This window comes from Mauremys reevesii, linkage group 1, assembly GCF_016161935.1.
Source record: "Mauremys reevesii isolate NIE-2019 linkage group 1, ASM1616193v1, whole genome shotgun sequence".
Lineage (NCBI taxonomy): Eukaryota > Metazoa > Chordata > Testudines > Geoemydidae > Mauremys > Mauremys reevesii.
This window is the reverse complement of record NC_052623.1, coordinates 38249388-38274588: the sequence shown is the minus strand read 5'-3', so window position 1 is coordinate 38274588 and position 25201 is coordinate 38249388. Positions and strand designations below refer to the sequence as shown.

The 25201-nt window shown below is 46.5% G+C and overlaps 1 pseudogene; it reads left to right on the top strand.

Moving 5' to 3' along the window:
- Positions 1 to 16815: 16815 nt before the first annotated feature.
- Positions 16816 to 23068, top strand: LOC120375475 (annotated as a pseudogene).
- The last annotated feature ends 2133 nt before the right edge of the window (positions 23069 to 25201 follow it).

The window sequence follows — 25201 nt, the reverse complement described above, 5'->3', positions numbered from 1 at the left end:
AGTCTTGGGTTCTTTTGGTCCAGCCTCCTGGTCTTTCTGGTCAGCAGCACTAGAGAAGGGGCCAGTGAATTTAATTTAATTGCCCTGCAGTGTGAACTCCCAGCTCAGCCTTTCAGGCAATATGATGACTTTAAGAGACTGCATAGCACCCACCCACCCACCACAGGGGAGCTGGGAGAGGGGGGCTTCCTAGACTTGAGCAGCTGGGGCTTGGGTGAATTTTGTGACACCCTACTCCCCACCCCAGCCACCACCCTGCAGTCCCCACTCCTGCCCCACGCAGGGCAAGGGGCAGCCCCATCCCCCATCCCCAGTGAGGCTATGGTGAGGGGCAGCAGTAGGGGAGGCCACACGTGATGGCAACCCCTCCCCCCCCCAGTACCCACCATAGGGGAGGCAAGTGGGCTTTCTGGACCTGAGAGAGGCCCTAGGAGCATGTGCAGTAACCGTGGTGCAGAGTGAGTGTGCTGCCGGGGCGGGAGGCAAGAGGAGGTGTCCCTCCCCTGGAGCTTGCTGTTGCCGGGGGGGGGGAAGTCCTCTCTGGCCCAGCCCTGGGGCAGCCTGTCTGCACCCCAAGTTCCTTATCCCCAGCCATGCCCCACCCCAGAGCCTGCACCCGCAGCACCCCAACCCTGAGCACCCTCCTGCTCTGTAAAGCCCTCATCCCCAGCCCCACCCCAGAGTCCTCACCTGAGGTGGAAAATGTGCACCTTAAATTTAGTGGTCAGGTTGGAGTATCATTGTGTTTAGCACAATACTTGATTATTTTACACCCTTTAAAGTATATAACTAGTTGTATACAGGTGTTACAAAGTGGGAATGTTCTTAATGTTTTCTCTGAATACTGTGTGGGTGCCTCAGTTTCCTCTCTGCATTTCTCAAGGATCTAGATGGTGGGATAAGGGGGTGTGATTGTTGTAGAGCCCTAGAGAGCCAGTGTGATGCCATCTGCACAGAGAATGGGCAAAACCCTGTCTCTGGGCAACTGATGGCCTGGGCCGCTCTCCTGCAAGGTGCCAACTGAAGGTGTTGGAGAATAAAGAGATCAGGTGGCCTCCTAATGCCTGGAAAAGAGACAAAGGCCAGAGGAGGGAGTGTCGTGCCTGTGTGGACTTCCGGGAAACGCATGGTGTGGAAGAGGATGCTGGGATGCTTTGGAACTACTCCATACAAAGCCAGTCAGGACTCTAGGGGAGCCTCCTCTCTCTGAGCATACTGTCTCCAGGGCAAGAAGCTTACACCTTCCTGGGTCTGACCTCAGAGCATTCAGCATGCCCTTCCACACTGTGCGCTTTCCGCAGCAAGTCTGCCCAAGCAAGTCCTGGGGCAACCAGAGGTCCCTGCACCCCAACTCTGTAGTCAGATGTGACTCTCAGCCAGCCGGTAAAACAGAAGGTTTATTAGATGACAGGAACACTGTCTAAAACAGAGCTTGTAGGTACAGAAAACAGGACCCCTCAGTCAGGTCCATCTTGGGGAGTGGGGAGCCCAGACCCAAGTTCTGGGCCTCTCCCCATTTCCCCAGCCAGCTCCAAACTCAGACTCCCTCCTCTGGCCTTTGTGTCTCTTCTGGACAAAGAGGCCATCTGATCTCTTTGTCCCCAACACCTTCAGCTAGCACCTTGCAGGGGAAACTGAGGAACCCAGACAGTATTCAGAGAAAACATTAAGAACATTCCCACTTTGTCACAACAGGTGCAACAAAATATAATACCGTATATTGAAGCAGACAAGTGCTCCTTCTGACTTTCCACTTTTAATTGACCCTTGTAATCTTGTGGCGCTGACGCGTTGTAGCTTCATTTTATATCGGCTTACAGGGTGGGAGCGGGGGGGGGGGCACCACTATTTTGGGCACCACCAAAACATTTACAAACCTGCTGCCTATGATTTACCCTAGATAAAGGTATTGCTAAATATGAGGGTGTAGGATGGCAAAGGCAGGAGATTTGGTGGCTCAGGTGAGTGACAATGGGCTATATCCTTCAGGCTTCTAATCTGAATGCAGCTCAGGTCAGTCTGAGCTATGAGGGAAAACTGAAAAAAATTGGGTTTGTTTAGTCTGGAAAAGAAAAGACTGAGAGGGGACAGTTTTCTAGTACATAAAGGTTGTCACAAGGAGGAGGGACATAAATTGTTCTTGTTAACCTCTGTGAATAGGATGAGAAGCAATGGGCTTAAATTACAGCAAGGGCAGATTAGCTTGAACATTAGGACAAACTTCCTATCAGGATAGTTAAGCACTGGAATAAATTGCCTAGGGATGCTGCGGAATCTCTGTCATTGGAGATTTTTAAGAGCAGGTTAGACAAAAACCTGTCAGGGATTGTCTAGATAATACTTAGTCCTGCCGTGAGTGCAGGGGACTGGACTAGATGACCTCTCGAGGTCCCTTCCAGTCCTATGATTCTGTTCTGGTGACTGGAATTGGATATAGCTATGTTAGCACCAGGTGGAAATTGTTAATAGATAGAGCACTGAGCACTTACCCAAATCAGGTCCCTTTATGATGTCTTAAACTGAGTACCCAAAATCCAAGGCACCCACAATCACCAGTCACATTAAAAATCTTGTCTATGTAGTGTGCATCCAACCCTGTTCTCACTAGTGTCAAAAGTCATGTGCAAACTTAATGACTGCATTCAGAGTAGTATCAGGCCCGGAATAAACACACACTCTGAGAATGTGTGGTGGGTGTGTGCTATAGACCACCGGATCGGAAGGATGATGTAGACGAGTCTTTCTTCGGACAACGAACTGAAGTTTCCAGATCACAGGCCCTGGTACTAATGGGGGACCTCAATCACCCTGACATCTGCTGGGAGAGCAATACAGCAATGCACAGACAATCCAGAAAGTTTTTGGAGAGTATTGGGGACAACTTCCTGGTACAAATGCTGGAGCAACTGACTAGGGGCCATGCTCCTCTTGACCTACTGCTTACAAAGAGGGAAGAATTGGTAGGGGAAGTAGAAGTGGGTGGCAACCTAGGCATCAGTGACCATGAGATGGTAGAGTTCAGGATCCTGACAAAAGGAAGAAAGGAGAGTAGCAAAATATGGACCCTGGACTTCAGAAAAATCAGACTTTGACTCCCTTAGGGAACTGATGGGCAGAATCCTCTGGAAAGATAATATGAGGGGGCAAGGAGTCCAGGAGAGCTGGCTGTATTTTAAAGAAGCCTTATTGTGGGTGCAGGAACAAACCATCCCAAAGTGCAGAAAGAACAGCAAATATGGCAGGCAACCAGCTTGGCTTAACAGTGAAATCTTCAAGTGAGCTTAAACTCAAAAAGGAAGCTTACAAGAAGTGGAAATTTCAACAGTATAAAAATATTGCTAGAGCATGCAGGGGTGTAATCAGGAAGGGCAAGGCCCAATTGGAATTGCAGCTAGCAAAGGATGTAAAGGGTAACAAGAAGGGTTTCTACAGGTATGTTAGCAACAAGAAGATGGTCAGGGAAAGTGTGGGACCCTTAGTGAATGGGGGAGGCAACATAGTGACAGATGATGTGGAAAAAGCTGAAGTACTCAAAGCTTTTTTTGCCTCGGTTTTCACAGACAAGGTCAGCTCCCAGACTGCTGCACTGGGCAACACAGTATGGGGAGGAGGTGAGCAGCCCTCAGTGGTGAAAGAACAGGTTAAGGACTACTTAGAAAAGCTGGACGTGCACAAGTCCAGGGGTCCAGATCTAATGCATCCGAGGGTGCTGAGGGAGTTGGTTGATGTGATTGCAGAGCCATTGGCCATTATCTTTGGAAATTCGTGGCAGTTGGGGGAGGTCCTGTATGATTGGAAAAAGGCAAATATTGTGCCCATATTTAAAAGAGGGAAAAAAGAGAACCCTGGGAACTACAGACCAGTCAGCCTCACTTCAGTCCCTGCAAAATAATGGAGCAGGTTCTCAAGGAATCCATTTTGAAGACTTGGAGGAGAGGAAGGTGATCAGGAACATTCAACATGGATTCACCAAGGGCAAGTCATGTCTGACCAACCTGATTGCCTTCTATGATGAGAGAACTGGCTCTGTGGATATGGGGAAAGCGGTGGATGTGATATACCTTAACTTTAGCAAAGCTTTTGATACGGTCTCCCACAGTATTCTTGCCAGCAAGTAAAAAAAGTACGGATTGGTTGAATGGACTATAAAGTGGATAGAAAGCTGGGTAGATTGTCGGGCTCAATGTGTAGTGATCAATGGCTTGATGTCTAGTTGGCAGCCGGTATCAAGCGGAGTGCCCCAGGGGTCGTATCCTGGGGCCAGTTTTGTTCAACATTTTTATCAATGATCTGGATGATGGGATTACTTACACCCTCAGCAAACTCTCAGATGACATTAAACTGCGGGGAGAGCTAGATCGGGGGAGGGATAGCTCAGTTGTTTGAGCATTGGCTTGTTAAACACAGAGTTGTGAGTTCAATCCTTGAGGCTGTCATTTAGGGGAGCAGGGCAAACATCTGTCTGGGGATAGGTCCTGACCAGGGGGTTGGACTAGTTGATCTTCTGAGGTCCTTTCCAACCCAATATTCTATATGCTGGAGGGTAGGGATAGGGTCCAGAGTGACCTAGACAAATTGGAGCATTGGGCCAAAAGAAATCAGATGAGATTCAACAAGGACAAGTGCAGAGTCCTGCACTTATGAAGGAAGAATCCCATGTACCGCTACAGGCTGGGGACAACTGGCTAAGCAGCAGTTCTTCAGAAAAGGATCTGGGGATTACAGTGGATGAGAAGCTGGATATGAGTCAGCAGTGTACCCTCATTGCCAAGGAGTCCAACAGCATCTTGGGCTGCATTAGTAGGAGCATTGCCAGCAGATTGAGGGAAGTGATTATTCCACTCTATTCAGCACTGGTGAGGCCAAACCTGGAGTATTGCATCCAGTTTTGGTCTCCTCACTATAGAAGGGATGTGGACAATTGGAGAGAGTCCAGCAGAGGGGAACACAAATGATTAGGGGGCTGGGGCACATGACTTATGAGGAGAGGCTGAGGGAATTGGGGTTATTTAGTCTGCAGAAGAGAAGAGTGAGGGGGGATTTGATAGCAGCCTTCAACTAGCTAAAGGGGGGTTCCAAAGAGGATGGAGCTAGGCTGTTCTCAGTGGTGGCAGATGACAGAAACAGAAGCAATGGGTTGCAGTGGGGGAGGTTTAGGTTGGATATTAGGAAACCCTATTTCACTAGGAGGGTAGTGAAGCACTGGAATGGGTTACCCAAGGAGGTGGTGGAATCTCCATCCTTAGAGGTTTTTAAGACCCAGCTTGACAAAGCCTTGGCTAGGATCATTTAGTTGGTGTTGGTCCTGCTTTGAGCAGGAGATTGGACTAGATGACCTCCTTAGGTCTCTTCCAACCATGATTCTATGAATGTATCTCATTGCTTATTACTATAACAAATGCATATACATAGTCCAGATTTTCCATAAACAATCAGATCATTGTTCAGTCTAGTCCAGTATGCAGCAGTGGCCAGTCTGAGTTGCTTCATAGGAAAGAGAAACAAAAGTTATAATGCTCCTAGCAGGCAATTTCCAGAGGAGTTGTGATGTGGACATCCTTGCTGGAAAAAAGAATGCTCTCACGTGGCCTGAATGGCAGATGAATTTTCAGAGGATTTAGAAATTCACCTCCATCATTGCCTGGCCAGGCAGGGTTTAGTCCCCTATCTAGATAGACACACATGCATGAAGATTGACCTGGAAGTGATTCCTGCATGAAGGGATGTTAGTGGATCCAACATCCTTATTGTCATAGAGGAAATTATGGCAGATTAGGCTTCTGGGAGGAACACACACCCTAGGCTGGAAAGGAAGGGAGATCCACCGGGAGCCACACAGAAGGCACAAGCAAGACAGCAAGCCCTGCCATTAAACAAAGACTATCTCATTCCTATGAGCTGTCATTATGCAGCTGTCAGAAGAGGGGTACATGCCTCTCCCTCTGTGGCTGGCATCCTCAGCAACAAAATGCATACATATGGCTCCATATTTAAACACAGTAGCCTCAGGGTTTGGCAGTAAACCAGGCAGCCAGGTGGGAGATGTAAACATCTCTCGGTTAGACGCCACTCATCAGTGGCATAGCCAGAGCTGTAGTTTTACAGATCAAACACTCCTTGTGTGTGGGTCTTCACTCTTGTACTTTAGCCTATGGCTCCCACACTGCTGCCAGAGTACACTGTGGCCAGAACATGGCTGGGTGTGTGAAGCATTTTCAGAACAAACCGTATTCATTACCTCACGGGCAAGTCATGTGGGGACCCCCACTCTTATCTTCTTCCTTTCAGGTTTGTATTTGTACAATTTAAAGTAGCATTTACATATGCTGACTGGCAACTTGCATGCATGAACACAGTTGAAAAGGGCCAAATTTTGAGACTCCTACTCAGCATTGTGCCCACGGGAAGATGTCATCTTCTTCGGGTGCTATTACTAGGGGCTCTGGCCAAGGGAATGCTGCTGGTGGGGGTATCGACTCTGGCATAGCAAGGGCCAGACAATGGTATGAGACATTCCTGAGAGAGAGGCTTTGAGAACGGAGAGGGTAGCAATCAGCAAGTCAAATCTCTGTGGAAGAAGAAGAGATTCTCATTATGGAGATCACTTCTAGGTTTGATCGCTTCATGGGTAGGGCCTCAAAAACCATCTCTGTGGCTATGAAAGTTTCTATATAGGATGATATAGAAACTAAGAAAAGTGAATGATTTTAGTGGGTGATGGACAGCACCAAGAAGTGGGGGAAAAAGAGGGAACAAAATAAGAGGACAAAAGTTAGCAATGGGGCACACTTGACAATGTTGCTGAGTCCTGGCAATCAAAGAACCACAACAACCTCACTAAAACCTTCCCAGTACCCCTGTGGATGGGCACTCTAATGCAAACAATGATGCGTGTGGAAAATTTAGGCCCTATGACTAAGTGTCTGTTTCCTCCTGAATCTCCATCCTGTGTCCTGTTTCAACAAGACCAACCAACCATCCAGGGGGAGAAAGCAGATACTCGAGACTTCATCATGACATCTATGTCCTGGGGCTCCTTTCTGCTGGTTTCCACTGATGTGTCCCAGAGGGAAATAATTCAGCAAAGGTCTCTGTAATGTATGTACCTGTCCTTTCAGAAATCTCTTCTATTGCCATCTCTCACTATATTTTGGATGGAGGCCCCTCTGCCTACTTCCTGTTGCATCCTGTTCCCCTTGTGGTGGAGAATGAAACAAAAGAATTCTCCACCCTGAGGTGGAGATGGTGGTGTTAAACCATCAGTGAAGAATTTGAGCTTATGAATTTTAGAGGACTTTCTAATACCCCAATATCCAGGATGCTGATACTGATTGGTGCATGCACCATATGAAGCAGAGAGAAAGCTTCATGACAATAGCGGGGAACATATTATCCAAAGCATAAGAACTAGGCCCGGATTCTGGGCTCTGTGGTGGCTCAGTACTCTGGCTTTGCTGGTATACCAGGGCCACAAAGCAGGCCGAACCGGGCATTTGGGAATCACCGCTGGCATAAGGGAGATTCTGGTAGGATAGAGCCAGCAGGACATTCCCATATCACCCTGCTAACAGCCCCCAGTGTAAGGGAGCACCAGGGGTGTGGTGGTAGATTATGGGGGGACATGTTGAAGGAGGAGATATAGTCAGAGCACAGTTCACTCCTGCTATTCTATACCATGTTCAGCACAGTGTAAGATAGAGCAACTCCTAAGGACTGTTCTAGCTTTAATTGTTCTGTTCCTTTGCTGTCTCCAGAATTAAGGTGGTAGTGCAACAGTCCTTTACCCGATCCCCAATTCCTGCATTCAGTTTACCTCAACCAGGCCTGAGAATCAAGTTGTAATTGCTGCATGGGTTTGTTGCTTGGTAGTACAGGCAAGAGCAATGGGCAGAGAGAGACATGGGTGGTTCCAATAGGGCTAAGAACCTTATTAAAGATAACCTGGATGCATAGGCGGCAGGTTTGTATAATTTTTGGTGGGGCCCAAAATGGTGGTGCCCCCCCCACTCCCGCCCTGTAAGCGATATAAAATGAAGCTACAACGCGTCAGTGCCACAAGATTACAAGGTTGGAGAAGGGGTAGGGGGTTCCAGGGCCCAGTCAAGGGACAAGGAGCGGGGGGGTTGGATGGGGCAGAGGTTCGGAGGGGCAGTCAGGGGACAGGCAGCAATTGGATAGGCATGGGAGTCCAGGGGGTTTATCAGGGGACAGGTAGGGGGCGGGGTCCTGGCAGGAAGTTGGGTGGGGTCTCAGGGGGGGGCAGTTGGGGACAAGGAGAAGGGAGGCTTAGATAGGGGCTGGGGTCCCAAGGGGCAGTTAGGGGCAGTTGTCTCGGGAGTGGGTAACGGGGGACAAGGACCAGTGGTGCTTAGATAGGAGGTGGGGGTCCGGGGAGGGGGCAATCAGCAGCCAGGGGCTGGGATTCAAAGGGCTCTGAGCTGCTGGCAGCCGCGGGGAGCCCTGAGCCCTTTAAATCCCAGCTGCGGCTGAGATTTAAAGGGCTCTGGGCTCCCCGCGGTTGCAGGCAGCCCAGAGCCCTCTGATTCCCAGCCGCGGCTGGGATTTAAAGGGCTCTGGGCTCCCCGCGGTTGCAGGCAGCCCAGAGCCCTCTGATTCCCAGCTGCGGCTGGGATTTAAAAGGCTCTGGGCTCCCCACCGCAGCGGGCAGCCCAGAGCCCTCTGATTCCCGGCCGCGGCTGGGATTTAAAAGGCTCTGGGCTCCCCGCAGCAGCGGGCAGCCCAGAGCCCTCTGATTCCCAGCCGCGGCTGGGATTTAAAGGGCTCTGGGCTCCCTGCCGCAGCGGGCAGCCCAGAGCCCTCTGATTCCCAGCCGCGGCTGAGATTTAAAGGGCTCTGGGCTCCCCGCTGCTGCCGGCAGCCCAGAGCCCTCTGATTCCTGGCCACGGCTGGGATTTAAAGGGCTCTGGGCTCCCTGCCGCAGCGGGCAGCCCAGAGCCCTCTGATTCCCAGCCGCGGCTGGGATTTAAAGGGCTCTGGGCTCCCTGCCGCAGCGGGCAGCCCAGAGCCCTCTGATTCCGAGCCGCGGCTGGGATTTAAAGGGCTCTGGGCTCCCTGCCACAGCGGGCAGCCCAGAGCCCTCTGATTCCCTGCCGTGGCTGGGATTTAAAAGGCTCTGGGCTCTCCGCAGCAGCGGGCAGCCCAGAGTCCTCTGATTCCCAGCCACGGCTGAGATTTAAAGGGCTCTGGGCTCCCCGCTGCTACCAGCAGCCCAGAGCCCTCTGATTCCCGGCCGCGGCTGGGATTTAAAGGGCTCTGGGCTCCCTGCCGCAGCGGGCAGCCCAGAGCCCTCTGATTCCCAGCCACGGCTGGGATTTAAAGGGCTCTGGGCTCCCTGCCGCAGCGGGCAGCCCAGAGCCCTCTGATTCCGAGCCGTGGCTGGGATTTAAAAGGCTCTGGGCTCTCCGCAGCAGCGGGCAGCCCAGAGCCCTCTGATTCCCGGCGGCGGCTGGGATTTAAAGGGGCGAAACCTAGCTCCAAATATTGGTGGAGCAGAGCCCCTGATTTTGAATATTCCTGGGGCTTTAGCTCCACGAGCCCATATAAGTTGGTGCCCATGCCTGGATGTGATGCAAATAGTCAGCACTGCTTTTTCAGTGTCTTACAGCACAAGGACTATTCCAATGGGTAAAGTGAGCAGATTATGGCACTATATTAACAATGAGATTTCTCCCAAAATACATGTGACCGTAGAAGACACTTGTTTCAGTTGTCTACAAAAAAACTGGAACCTGCCCAGGTTTCATTTTGTTTCTTATTAGAGGCCACAATTCTGCAAAGACTTATATCTGTGCTTTCCTTTGAGCACCTGAGAGGTTTCAAATTGTCCAGATGCTTAAAGTTAAGGACATTCATAAATGTTCTGAGGTTCAAGGCTGGATTTTTTAAGTAGCTAAAATAACATTTTTCTTACCTGAAGAAACAGTGAGTTTATAAAGGAAAGGAATATCAACCTATTTCCTGAGCATTAATCATATTGTCCGACTGCAAAATTTGCAAAGGAGAGGAGTGGGATGGGAGGCAGTTCACATGAAATCTGTCAAGCTTTTCATGCCTAAACCAGTGTTTGCATATCTTCTGTTGGTAACTGGAGGCTGTTCTAAACTGTGAGTCAGGCTACACGTGACTTTATGAAGCACACAAATACTATATAAACAGGGATATGTGATAGACTTGTATGTAGCGGGCGGAGATTGAGATCTTCATCAAGACAAGACATAGAAGCAAAAGAATGAAGAACCTTCTGTTTCTGCTGTTACTATGTGCCGCATCTTGTGCTTTTCCTATAGATCCAAAAAGGAAAGCGGAAGAAGATACGAAGCTTGTTCAGGTAATGATTGCAGACACAAAGGACCAGATCCCGAGCTGGAGTTAATTGAAGTTAATGGAGCTATACTGATTTACATCAGCTGAGGATCTGACCCTATACATGCTGATGGGGTGAATAGTCTGGTTCAGTATTTCCCAAAGAATAGACGTATGCCCTCCTGGAGGAGTGTGACACACTGTCCGTGTAAGGTTCCCCAAGGCTCCCCTTCTAAAATGGTGGGGTGGAAGGGTGGATAGGACTTGTTTCATTTTCCTGAAGGGGGCGCTTGGTTTCAAAAACTTGGAAAGTGTTTGTCTTGGGTGCTGTTTTAATGAATGTGCAATGCTCAAAGTGAGGCAATATTTCTGAAGAATAATTCAGCGCTGTCATAGAATCATAGAATCAGCCGCCCGGAGGGGCAGACTGCTGAAGGGGCAGCCGAGCCGGATTGGCTGAGCCCTGAGTAGGGGGTGGAGCCAGGCTAGGAGGGGCCTATAAAAGCGGCCGCCCAGCCAGGCAGCGGCACAGCTGCGAGCAGCGGCACAGGAGGCAGCGAACAGGGCTGCTAACAGGGGAGTTTGAGAGGGAGTTCCCATTGGAGGAGCAGAGGCCCGGAGGGGCAGACTGGTGAAGGAGCAGCCGAGCCGGATTGGCTGAGCCCTGAGTGGGGGGTGGAGCCAGGCTAGGAGGGGCCTATAAAAGCGGCCGCCCAGCCAGGCAGCGGCACAGCTGCGAGCAGCGGCACAGGAGGCAGCGAACAGGGCTGCTAACAGGGGAGTTTGAGAGGGAGTTCCCATTGGAGGAGCAGAGGCCCGGAGGGGCAGACTGCTGAAGGGGCAGCCGAGCCGGATTGGCTGAGCCCTGAGTAGGGGGTGGAGCCAGGCTAGGAGGGGCCTATAAAAGCGGCCGCCCAACCAGGCAGCGGCACTGCTGCGAGCAGCGGCACAAGAGGCAGCGAACAGGGGTGCTAACAGGGGAGTTTGAGAGGGAGTTCCCATTGGAGGAGCAGAGGCCCAGAGGGGCAGACTGCTGAAGGGGCAGCCGAGCCGGATTGGCTGAGCCCTGAGTAGGGGGTGGAGCCAGGCTAGGAGGGGCCTATAAAAGCGGCCGCCCAGCCAGGCAGCGGCACAGCTGCGAGCAGCGGCACAGGAGGCAGCGAACAGGGCTGCTAACAGGGGAGTTTGAGAGGGAGTTCCCATTGGAGGAGCAGAGGCCCGGAGGGGCAGACTGGTGAAGGGGCAGCCGAACCGGATTGGCTGAGCCCTGAGTAGGGGGTGGAGCCAGGCTAGGAGGAGCCTCTAAAAGCGGCCGCCCAGCCAGGCAGCGGCACAGCTGCGACCAGCGGCACAGGAGGCAGCGAACAGGGCTTCTAACAGGGGAGTTTGAGAGGGAGTTCCCATTGGAGGAGCAGAGGCCCGGAGGGGCAGACTGGTGAAGGAGCAGCCGAGCCGGATTGGCTGAGCCCTGAGTAGGGGGTGGAGCCAGGCTAGGAGGGGCCTATAAAAGCGGCCGCCCAGCCAGGCAGCGGCACAGGAGGCAGCGAACAGGGCTGCTAACAGGGGAGTTTGAGAGGGAGTTCCCATTGGAGGAGCAGAGGCCCGGAGGGGCAGACTGCTGAAGGGGCAGCCGAGCCGGATTGGCTGAGACCTGAGTAGGGGGTGGAGCCAGGCTAGGAGGGGCCTATAAAAGCGGCCGCCCAGCCAGGCAGCGGCACTGCTGCGAGCAGCGGCACAAGAGGCAGCGAACAGGGCTGCTAACAGGGGAGTTTGAGAGGGAGTTCCCATTGGAGGAGCAGAGGCCCAGAGGGGCAGACTGCTGAAGGGGCAGCCGAGCCGGATTGGCTGAGCCCTGAGTAGGGGGTGGAGCCAGGCTAGGAGGGGCCTATAAAAGCGGCCGCCCAGCCAGGCAGCGGCACAGCTGCGAGCAGCGGCACAGGAGGCAGCGAACAGGGGAGTTTGAGAGGGAGTTTGAAGGGGAGGCCCCGTGCCCCCTGCACCCCCCAGGTAAGAACACCGAGCAAGGCCGAGACAGCAGCAGCCATGAGCCAAGCAGCAGAGGATACACCGAGGATGAGAGCATGCAGCAGCTGCGGTATGTACCTGGTCCTCGCAGGGGACCCAGAACAGTACTATATATGCATGAAGTGTCTCCTAATAGAGCTGCTGGAGGAAAAGATCCAGGGCCTAGAGTTGCAGGTAGAGACCCTGATAGAGAATAGAAGGGGGTTCGAGCAGCTGATGGAGCAATGGCAAGCAGTAACCAAAGGGGAACGCCCAGGGGCACAGGGGGGAGCAGGGGCTGAGGCCAATGAGGGGGGACCACCAGATGAGGAAGATGGGCGGTGGAAGCATGTGACTGTGAGAAGCAGGCCAAGGAAAAGGAGATCCAGTGAGGGGGAAATTGAGCTAAGAAACAGGTTTGAAGGTTTGGAGAATGAGGAAAGGGTAAAGCAGATGGTAGCTTATGGTGGGAGGCCAAGGAAAAAGAGACGAGCGGCCAGTCCCATAGAAAAAGGGGAGGAGTCTATGGAGGTAGCACCAAGTTTGGGCCCAGGGAGGATACAGGATGGCTTAAGGGGAACCACAAGGGATGATAGGAATGGAAGGAACTTGCAACCAGGGGGAACGGGGGATAGGTTAGAGGACCGCACTGTCCCCAGGCGAAGGCAGGTCTACGTGATTGGGGATTCCATACTGAGAAGGTTGGACAGGCCTGTGACCAGGGCTGATCCGGAGAACAGAAGGGTGTGCTGTCTACCGGGCGCAAAAATACAGGATGTGGACCTGAGGTTGAAAAGGATCCTAAGAGGAGCAGGTAAGAACCCTTTGGTCATCCTTCATGTGGGAACGAATGACACTGCTAGATTCTCGCTAGAAAGGATCAAGGGAGACTATGCCAGGTTGGGTAAGACGCTCAAGGAAATTGAGGCTCAGGTGATCTTCAGTGGGATCCTACCTGTCCCTAGGGAAGGGCGCCAAAGGGGTGACAGGATCGTGACGATTAATAGTTGGCTGAGGGAGTGGTGTTACAAGGAGGGCTTTGGGATGTATGGGCACTGGGAGGCTTTTGGGGACAGACAACTGTTCTCAAGGGATGGGCTCCACCTGAGTACGGAAGGAAGTAGAATTCTAGGTGGGAGGCTGGCCCATCTGATTAAAAGAGCTTTAAACTAGACACTGGGGGGAGACGGTTGGGAGAGCTCCTGGTGCTCTCCACGCCAAATTTATACATTGGGAGTGAGAACAATAGGATAACAACAGATATAGCCAGAGGGGGACAGTTAGGTGTAAGGAAGAGCGGGGGGACAGATACTAGATCTACAAGTCATACTGGAAGTACTGTGCCCCTACCGAGTTGGGTGAAAAGAGGGAGAGGAGCCCAACAGGAAAGATTAGGATGTTTGTTCACCAATGCAAGAAGCTTAGGTAACAAAATGGAGGAACTGGAGCTCCTGGTCCGAGAATTGAAACCGGATATCGTAGGAATAACCAAAACATGGTGGAACGGTAGCCATGACTGGAGTACAGGTATGGAAGGGTATGTGCTGTTTAGGAAAGACCGAGGCAAAGGTAAAGGTCGGGGAGTAGCATTGTATATCAATAATGAGGTGAAATGTAATGAAATAACTAGCAATGCAATGGATAATACGGAGTCTGTCTGGGCAATGGTCACATTGGGGAAGAAAACTACCAGAGCCTCACCCGGGATAGTGATTGGGGTGTGCTATAGACCGCCGGGATCTAGCTTGGAGACGGATAGAGAGCTCTTTAATGTTTTTAAGGAGGTAAATACTAATAGGAACTGCTTGATCATGGGGGACTTTAACTTCCCGGATATAGATTGGGAAACAAATGCAAGTAATAATAATAGGGCTCAGCTTTTCCTAGACGTGATAGCTAATGAATTCCTTCATCAAGTGGTTGCTGAACCGACGAGGGGGGATGCCATTTTAGATTTGATTTTGGTGAATAACGAGGACCTTGTTGAGGAAATTGTTGTAGGGGACAACCTTGGCTCGAGTGATCATGAGCTAATTCGTTTCAAAATAAATGGGAGGATAATCAATACTGCATCTGAGACTAGGGTTTACGATTTCAAAAGGGCTAACTTTACTAAATTAAGGCGACTAGTTAGGGAAGTGGACTGGACTAACATATTTAGGGATCTAAAGGCAGATGATGCCTGGGGTTACTTCAGGTTGAAGTTGCAGGAGTTGTCAGAGGCATGTATCCCGAGAAGGGGAAAACGGCTCGTAGGTAGCAGTTTTAGACCGAGCTGGATGAGCAAGCGTCTTAGACGGGTCATTAAGAAAAAACAGAAAGCATACCAGGAGTGGAAAATGGGAGGGATCAGCAAAGAAACCTACCTTATTGAGGTCAGAGGGTGTAGGGAAGCAGTGAGAAAGGCAAAGCGACGGGTGGAGATGGACCTAGCGAAGGGGATTAAAACCAATAGCACACGGTTTTTTAGCCATCTCAATAGGAAGAAAACCAAAAGGAAGAAGTGGGACCGCTTAAAACTTTAAACGGAGTGGAGATTAGGATAATCTTGGAATGGCACAATATCTGAATGAATATTTTGCCTCGGTCTTTAATGAGGCTAATGAAGGGCTAGGGAATAGTGATAGAGGGACCGATGGGAATGAAGATATGGGGGTAGACATTACGGTATCTGAGGTAGAAGCCAAACTTGAACAGCTTAACGGAAGTAAATCGGGGGGCCCGGATAATCTTCATCCTAGAATATTAAGGGAATTGGCGAGTGATATTGCTAGCCCGTTAGCGATAATTTTTAATAAATCTCTAAATTCGGGGATTGTACCGTTTGACTGGAGATTAGCTAATGTAGTTCCTATATTCAAGAAGGGGAAAAAAAGTGACCCGGGTAACTACAGGCCTGTTAGTTTAACATCTGTAGTATGCAAAGTCATGGAAAAAATCTTAAAAGAGAGAGTGGTTACGGACCTTGAGGCTGATGGCAACTGGGATAAATTACAGCATGGATTTACGAAAGGTAGATCATGCCAAACCCACCTGATCTCCTTCTTTGAGAAAGTAACAGAATTTTTAGACAAGGGAAATGCGGTGGATCTAATATATCTGGATTTCAGTAAGGCGTTTGATACGGTACCACATGAAGAATTACTGGTTAAATTGGAAAAGATGGGGATAGAAATGAAAATCCAGAGGTGGATAAGGAGCTGGTTAAAGGGGAGACTGCAGAGGGTAGTATTGAAGGGGGAACTGTCAGGTTGGAGGGGGGTTACCAGTGGAGTTCCTCAAGGTTCGGTTTTGGGTCCGATTTTATTCAATCTATTTATTGCTGACCTGGGAACCAAGAGTAGGAGTGGGCTGATAAAGTTTGCAGATGACACCAAGTTGGGAGGTATTGCCAATTCGGAAAAGGATTGGGATATCCTCCAGGGAGATTTGGATGACCTGGTAAACTGGAGTATTAGTAACAGGATGAAATTCAATAGTGAGAAGTGTAAGGTAATGCATTTAGGGATGACTAACAAGAATTTTAGTTATAAGCTAGGGACGCACCAGTTGGAAGTAACAGAGGAGGAGAAGGACCTAGGAGTCCTGGTTGATCGTAGGATGACTATGAGTAGGCAATGGGTTGTGGCCGTTAAAAAAGCTAATGCGGTCTTGGGATGCATTAGGCGAGGTATTTCTAGTAGGGACAAGGAGGTGCTAGTCCCATTATATAAGGCGTTGGTGAGACCTCATTTGGAGTATTGTGTGCAGTTTTGGTCTCCCATGTTTAAGAAGGATGAATTCAAACTGGAACGGGTACAAAGAAGGGCCACTAGAATGATCCAAGGAATGGAAGGTCTGTCGTATGAAAGGAGACTTGAGGAGCTCGGTTTGTTTTCCTTAACCAAAAGAAGGATAAGAGGAGATATGATTGCACTCTTTAAATATATCAGAGGGATAAATACCAGGGAAGGAGAGGAATTATTTCAGCTCAGTGCTAATGTGGACACGAGGACAAACGGATATAAGTTGTCAGTCAGGAAATTCAGGCTTGAAATTAGACGAAGGTTTCTAACCATCAGGGGAGTGCAATACTGGAACAGCCTACCGAGGGAAACAGTGGGGGCAAAGGACCTCCATGACTTTAAGATTAAGCTAGATAAGTTTATGGAGGAGATGGTACGATAGGATAACGGGCTTAGTCAATAGGTCAATTAAGTGCCACACTGGTAAATTGTACAATGGGTCAATGATATGATATAACCTTTTTCCAGAGGGTATGGCTGGAGAGTCTTGCCCGCATGCTCGGGGTTCAGCTGACCGCCATATTTGGGGTCGGGAAGGAATTTTCCTCCAGGGAAGATTGGCAGTGGCCCTGGAGGTTTTTCGCCTTCCTCCGAAGCATGGGGCAGGGGTCGCTAGCTAAAGGAGTGGGTGGATCGGCTTATGTGGCCTGCATCTTGCAGGAGGTCAGACTAGATGATCATAATGGTCCCTTCTGATCTTGAATTCTATGATTCTATGATCCTATTGACATTTACCCGGGTTGACAGAGGTGATGCAGATATATTGAGCTCCTTTGCAGCCAGAGGTAAATAATCTATCTATTTATCTACCTATATATAATCATTGTAAATATTACCATCCAGAGGTCTGTGAATGATTTTTCCTGAAATTATTATTCATTATTATCATTTGTATTAGGATGGGGATCCCATTGTGCTAGGCATTATACAATCACACAGTCCCCACCCCAAAGAGTTTATAATCTAAGGCGCTGATACTGCAAAGATTTATATCTGTACATAACTTTACACACTGTGTGTAGTTCAACGGGACTGTGCATAGTGTATAATGTTCAGCCTGGGCAGACATCTGCACAGAATCAGGGCTTGTGGGTCTCACTCATAGTTTTACTCATGACTGTAGTTCCATGTAAGTCACTGGGACTACTCACATGCTTAAAGGTAAGCACAGGTTAAAGTGCTTTGCTAAATAAGGGCTACAGAGCTCAGTGCTTGGGGCTGGCTCCCCCTCAGCGGCTTTTCTGTGGTGAAGGAGGGCAAACTACACCCCCTACTGGGATGATGTGGGTGGATCCTCAGGGAGATTTCTCCCCCCAAAGCTCTCTTCTACGTGCATAGGAGGTAGCAGGATCGTAATTAGACATGATGCAGTGGGTAAAGAGAACAGAAAGTAGTGGAGGATGGTGGAGGGAACAATAAAAGGTCATGTGATTATTTTGTAAAAAGCAACAAAGAGTCCTGTGGCACCTTATAGACTAACAGATGTATTGGAGCATAACCCACAAAGCTTATGCTCCAATACATCTGTTAGTCTATAAGGTGCCACAGGACTCTTTGTTGCTTTTTACAGATCCAGACTAACACCGCTACCCCTCTGATATGTCATCATTTTGGTTTCTCACATACTTGTCTTGTGGGTCAACTGTATAAATACAAGCTGTACAATAGCTCGCCATTATTTTTATTTACCTTCCTTTCCTTTTTATTTCTCCTCCCACCAAGCCATTGTACCTGCATTCATGCCCATCTCCAATCCTTACTCAATACCCACTGCTCCATGATCTCTCTTCCATTGGGACAGATTTTTGTTTCACTTCCAATTGTTTAGTGTCTGCAGATCTACTAGAAAGTCAAAAATTTCTGTTTTTCAGTAAAAATTAACAAATAATGGGGTTGTCAAAATTGCATGTCAGAGGAATTTGAATTGTTGCAAACTCACAAAGAGTTCTATTGCACCTTATTCCATTCTTAGTTCACAACGATTTCAATTCCCTTTGATGGTCCTGGTGGGACGGTTGCTCATGCCTACACACCTGGCAATGGTATTGGTGGAGATGCTCACTTCGATGAGGATGAAGACTGGACCAAAGGCTCACAGGGTATGTAAAACAACGCTTAATATTACATACCTGGGCTTGGTAGGATTTTCAAAACGAGGTACCTAAAGTATGACTCCTAAATCCATAGTTAGATACCTGAGTGAGTGGCTAATTTTCAGAAGTGTTGAACAACCAACAGCTCCCAACAAAGTTAGGATTTCAGCACTTTTGAAAACCATCCCACATAATTAGCTTCCTCAGACCCCAGTTTTCCAAAGGCATCACAATATCTGGACTCCTTCACCCACATTGATCTCTGCTGGAGTTGTTGCATGCTGGATCAGGCCTACAAGCACTGCATCTTTGCGGTTTTGATGTGCTTCAATGTATTTTCATTGTACTTAGTTGTATTTCAACTACATCTGAGTTTACTATAAACACTAAAAACCTCTATTGTATTGAGTGCAATTGGGTGGCTTGTATTTCACACTGATGGGTAAGAACATGAAAAGACTTAACTTTCTTTTATACATTTTGTTTGCTGGTTTTAGGTTCCAACTTGTTTTTCGTGGCTGCGCATGAGTTTGGCCATTCACTGGGACTCTTCCATTCTAGACACCCTGATTCACTGATGTACCCAGTTTATAGATACTCTGATTCCAAGACTTTCCGTCTTCATCAGGATGATATTAATGGCATTCAATACCTCTATGGTAATCAAACATTATTAATGCTCAATGTTTATAGCCTCTAACAAGTTCAAATAACTTTTAATGAAATCCATGTTGAATGGTTATATTAACTATAGCTTGAATAAAAATGACAGATCCACTGAAGTTATCTGAATTTTATAATATCAAATACTAGTTTTAATTTCTTCTTTAAACTGTTTTCCCTAGGACCTTCATCTAACCCCCCTGAAGATCCAACAGAATCTATTGTCTCCATAGAACCTATGGAGCCAACAGAACCTCTGCCACCAAACAATTGTGGCCCTAACCTGACTTTCGATGCTGTCACCACTTTCTGTGGAGGAATAATGTTCTTTAAAGACAAGTAAGCTGACTGTCTTAAAGCAACATCATATCTTTTGCTTCAATCTTCCTTTAATGGCACAATAGTTTGGAAAAATAAGAAACATTCCAAATTTTGTCCAGCATGTTAGTCAGACCAATACCTTTTATTATGTTCAAATAAGGTTCAGATAAATATTACCAATCTTTCTTCCCAAGTACCAACAGACCTCCTACTTACCTGCACAGAGGTGATCATTAAGGGATATTTCCTTAGACTGTAAGCTCTTTGGGTCAGGGGCCATCTTTCAGTTCTGGTTATTTATGCAGTACCTAGCACAACAGGATACATAGCTGGGGTCCATGGTACTACCACAATGCAAATGATAAACCCTAATAATAATAATAACAGCAATACACACTTGCCACATTTATTTCCCATTCTAACCATAGGAGAAAACTTTTCACATTTAGATAAGATTGTGGTAACTGTTGACAAATTCTGACTTCTTCATTGTGACCTCTATATGTTGGACTCTATCATGACATCTAACACTGGCAAGTTTTACTTGGGTACTGGGATTCTGCACTATTCCCAGGACAATCCATTGATTAAAAAAAACTGACCAGAGACTAGCAGTAAGTGTGCCAAAGCTGAAGCATTCCTCCATGGAAAATCACTAATACTAAGGTGCTCTCAAGGGATTAAAGAGAATAGATTGTGGGTTCGGACGACCCAAAAAGAGGAAAGTGGGATAAAAGTTGGTCCTAGTGGAGACGTGGGATATGGTATGGTAGGAAAAGGGGTTGGGAAAAGGATAGAGGTAAGTATTGGTAGGTAAAGAGACGGATCTGGTTGCATTAAGAAAAGGGAGGGAGAGGAAGAAGGATGGGATTATATTGCACAAAGACAGAGAGAGTTAGAAAGGGTGCCTTAAAAGACATAGCTAAATTAGAACAGGTCCCAACATTCAGAATTCAGGAGAACTCAGTTTTGGACTCTGAATCCATTACTTGGGACACTGAAGTTAGCCATTTATCCATTTTTAACTGCAGCCTTCTAAACTTTGAAAATTTGCCATCCCAAATACCAAGTCTATATGCAACGATGATTTCGGATAATGAAACCAATTACCATCATTATATTTTATCATTTGTTCAGTGCTGCACAATGGTGTAGGTTGCTTCTGCCTAAAGACTTCACAGTCTGAAGGAGTTTATAATGTTGTATTCTGACATTCAAAATATACTAATGCTAGGAGAGCAGGCAAATAAGTATTGTGAAATCTGCTTTCCCTGAAATCCAGAGATTTATCCAGCGATAAACTGTCTCAGGGGAAAATCCTCAGTCCAGAGCCTAGCACGGGTATGTGGGAGTAGATCTTGGGGAGACACCTGAGGGAAGTAGGAATCCTCTGGTCTCACTGAACTCTACCACCTCCTTTTCTTAGTGGTGTACGCTGCAGAACTGAGTCCCATTTCCCTTTCGTGTAGCAGAATTGCATTTGTTCCATGCCAGGGAACCCTCTCTAACACCAGTGGTAAAGGCCGGTTTTATCCCTAAGTGATTCAAAAGTCAAAAATCTAAGTAAATGCATAGAAGACATGGTTTGGGAGCAATGGAATTTGTATGTGTGCCAATATACAATACTCTCTGGGCTGTAGAAGTTGTAAACTCTTATTGCTATGGTTAGAATGGCACATATTGTTATGTATAAAGATACGATTGAATATGCAAGTTGTACTGTATTTGGATCAGGTACTTCTGGCGCAAACACCCTACAAGCAGAGAAGTTGACTTTAATTTAATATCTTCATTCAGGTCACCTCTGCCATCTGGCTTGGATGCTGCCTATGAAATTACGGACAGAGATGAGACATTTCTTTTTAAAGGTAAGCATCGGAATTTCTCTATGTTCTTCTTACATGTGACACAAATAGAATTTGCCTCCTTTGAAAATACACTTCTACCCCGATATAATGGTGTCCTCAGGAGCTAAATAAACTTACCGTGTTATAGGTGAAACCCCGTTATATCGAACTTGCTTTGATCTGCCGGGAGCGCTGCTTTACCACGTTATATCCGAATTTGTGTTATATCGGGTCGTTTTATATCGGGGTAGAGGTGTGGTTAAGGAAATTGAAACTTGTACTCTTTTAATGGGATTTCATGAACTCTGATCTAATCCAATTTACTGGTATTGTTTTGCAATTAAATTGCTAACAAAAACCACACTCGGCATCAAAATGCATGTCACTTATTTGATTAGTGTTAACAAAGCTAAATTTCCCTAACAAATCAAGCTCTATCCAAGGAAATGTGAAATGGCACTTTTTTCTGTAGAACTATTTGTCTAAATTAAAAATAGTAGCCCAAATTCATCCTTAGCATTCAGAAGAGTTACATGAGGGATGGATTTTGCCAGGTGTGTTTAAAACACAACAGAAGGCGATGAACCATTGTTTACTGTAGCCACCGGAATATAATTCTCAACAGACGTTCCTGGCAAATGCTTTCAACAACTTTTCTTGATAGGAAATGAATTCTGGGTTGTCAAAGGAGATACTATACTGTCTGTATACCCAAAGAAAATCCATGATTTGGGCTTCCCAAAGGGTGTGAAGAAAATTGATGCAGCTCTTTATAATGCAATTAAAAGAAAAACATACTACTTTGTGTCTAACAAGTATTGGAGGTAAGATTTCATGTTCAACATTCTTGAGTATGAGGTAATAGGGACCACTAAGCAAACAAAACCCACATCACCAATAACTGTACCCTTAATTTGCCTTATGATGCTTTAGTAGCACACTGGCTAGCCAGTCTCTTACACTGTCACCATTGCCTGTGGAAAAATAATATTCTTTAAAGGCAGGTGAAACAGTTCTTTTAAAAATACATAAAGTTTTGCTTAAATTATTTTACTGACATAGAGAAAAAAGACATCTAAAGCTTTACTGCGCATTTTAAAGCAAACAATAATTCCTAATTATACTAGAGAGTCCAGAACACCACACCCAGAAGGTGTGTGGATTACACTTATTTCACTGCTAATGGGCTCTCTGTAAAGAGTGGGATTGGCTTACGTGGCATTTGCCTTATTTTGAATTGTCTTCATATTGTTTTTAACTTTCCTCAGTTATGATGAAAGAAGACAGTCCATAGACAAGAAGCCAAAGCTGATAAAAGATGAATTTCCAGGAATTAATGGGAAGATTGATGCTGTTTTCCAGCATAAAAGTATGTGGAAACTCTCAGGTAAGGAAGCATTAAATGGTTCAGAAGTGATAAGAGCCAGAAACATCTGCATGCTAATCCTGGCTCCAGTACTTCCTCTGTGGCTTGGACAAGTCACTTAATCTTTCTGTGCTTCAGTTTCCCTACCTGTACAAGAGGGATAAAAATACATCCCAAGGTGTATTGAAAATGAATTAATGTTTGCACAAGGCTATGAAAAGATCAGTACTAAGGGATAGATTGGAATACCCTTACTTGTACTGCATTGTACCTTATACCATAAGTAGTTCCACTGAAGTCAATGGAAGCTCTTGTGAAGTAAGGTATTGCTCAACATGAATAAGGATATCACAGTCTGGCCTTAAGACAGTATAGTTACTGTGTTGAATTTAATGATCAGTTTGTTTTTTTCCTATGTCAGATAGGATATTATTTAGATAGAACAGTTCTGCAAATTGCTAGAGTGGGTGACCCAAATAGTCTTTTCTAGCCCTTTGCAACCTTTATTGTAACAGATTAATATTTATTTGTGCAATATAGTAATTCAACTTGCTTTTATTCCTAGGGTTCTTCTATTTCTTTCGTGGATCACGGCAGTTTGAGTTTGATCCTATTACCAAGAAAGTTACTCGTGTCCTAAAGACTAACTTCTGGTTTCCATGCTAAGAACATGAAGTCCTGGATCATGCATAAAAGAAGTAAACAATACTGTAAATACACCAGGGATTACTTTTCATTAGTTAATTTCTGAAACATGTAGTCAGGATTCTGCAGGTTTCAGTGTATGTCCACTAGTCAAACTATAGCTATTGTATAATCTGCAGTTCTGTAAATAACAGAAATGCAATACTTAGCATGAATATGTGTATATGTAAATAAATATGTATCATATATAGAGATTTTGTATTTGCTTGCCAGATGATGTATTTACTTGCAAAAGATGATAATTTCCTAACTCAAAAAGTGTTGCATCCAACCTCAGAATTCTATATTAGATTTCATCTTGACAGGTAAAGAGGAACTGATTCATAGAACTAAAAATGAATGGTATCTTAGGTACAAATGCTGAGGACTTGATCACATTTATAATATGCAAACAGAATAACGTCCAAACCAGTAATATCTCTCTCTAGTGCTTTAAAAGGGCCAATTTCAGAAAGCTGAAAACAATTATGAGCCAGATCAGCTAGAAGGAAGAATTTAATCACAAAAATGAGAAAGATGATTGGGCGTTGATTAAGAACACTTTACTAGATATCGAAATACCAAAATCCCATAAGTAAGGAAGAAGGAGGATTGGTCAAAAAAACAAAAAAACACCTGGTTTAGAGGGGAAGTGAAGGGAGATATAAAAATTATATATATAAAAATTACACATGGAAAAAAGGGGAGGTTGATATTAATGAATATAAATCAGAAGGCAGGAATTATAGAAAATTGATAAAAGAAGCAAAGGGACATAAGAAGTGATCTATGGCCACCAAAATTAAGGACAATAAGGAGTTTTAAAAATATATTAGGAACTAAAGGAATCCTAACAATGGTATTGGCCCATTACTAGATGGGCAGAATTATCAATACTTATGCAGAAAAGGCAGAAGTATTCAATCAAAATGTATATTCTATATTTGGGAAAACACAGACAATGTAGTCCTAACATATAATAACACTCTTTCCATTACTCTAGTATCTCAGAAGAATGCTAAACCTAATAAAGTTAAATATTTTAAATCAGTGGGCCCAGATAACTTGAGTTTTAAAAGAACTGGTTGAGGTGCTCACTGATGGTAACTGATTGGGTTTAATGTGGCTATGTAGTCACAGCACCAGCCCTGGGAGAGAGCTCTCCCAATACTGTAAAAAACCCACTCCCATGAGGGGAGTAGCTACCAGTGCTAGGAGTACAGCACCCAGCACTGGTGCACTATCTACGCTGCCACTTTACAGCGCTGAAACTTGCATTGCTCGGGGGGATATTTTCCACTCCCCTGAGTGAGAAAGTTTCAGCACTGTAAAGAGGCAGTGTAGACAAGGCCTGGAACCCAAATGTGTATCATCAAACAGATACAACCCATACTCCATTGAGACCACATCCTGAAGGAAATCTTGTCTCAACTCCCACATCTCGCCTTCAAACAGTCCCCCAACCCATCCAAGCTCGTCTTCAAGCTCTCCACAGACCAGGACACGCCCAGTCAAAGTGGCACCAGACAACAGATGCAAAACCTGCAGACATATCTCCACTTCTACAATGATGAACACCCCCCCACAACACACTTTTTAAGATCCCTAGGTCCTACACATGCCTATCACAACACGTGGTGTACCTCATCCAGTAAACTAAATGCCCTAACAACAACTATGTGGGTGAAATCAAACAATCACTACACTCCTGAAGGAACTCACACAGGAAAATGATTAAAGCAAAAAACACCGACCACCTGTGGGTGAACACTTTTCGCAAAGCAATCACTCTGTATCTGACCTATCAGTCCTCATCCTCAAAGGAAACCTGCACAGCACCTTCAAAAGATGAGCCTGTCGTTATTTTGGCTGACACTAAAAATCATGGACTGAATAGAGACACTGGATGTATAGCTTATTACAACAGTCTGTAACACACTAGTGCCCCCCCACCCAGCTTTTTTTCCTCCCTTTCCCCCCTATGACTAGAGAGGTGTTAACAGGCCACTTCACCTTGAATGGTCTCTCAAATACATGTTAACTACTTACATTAAAAAATTTTTTCCACCTTATATTTAGCTCTTACACTCTGAGTACATTTCCCAGAGCTGAAGA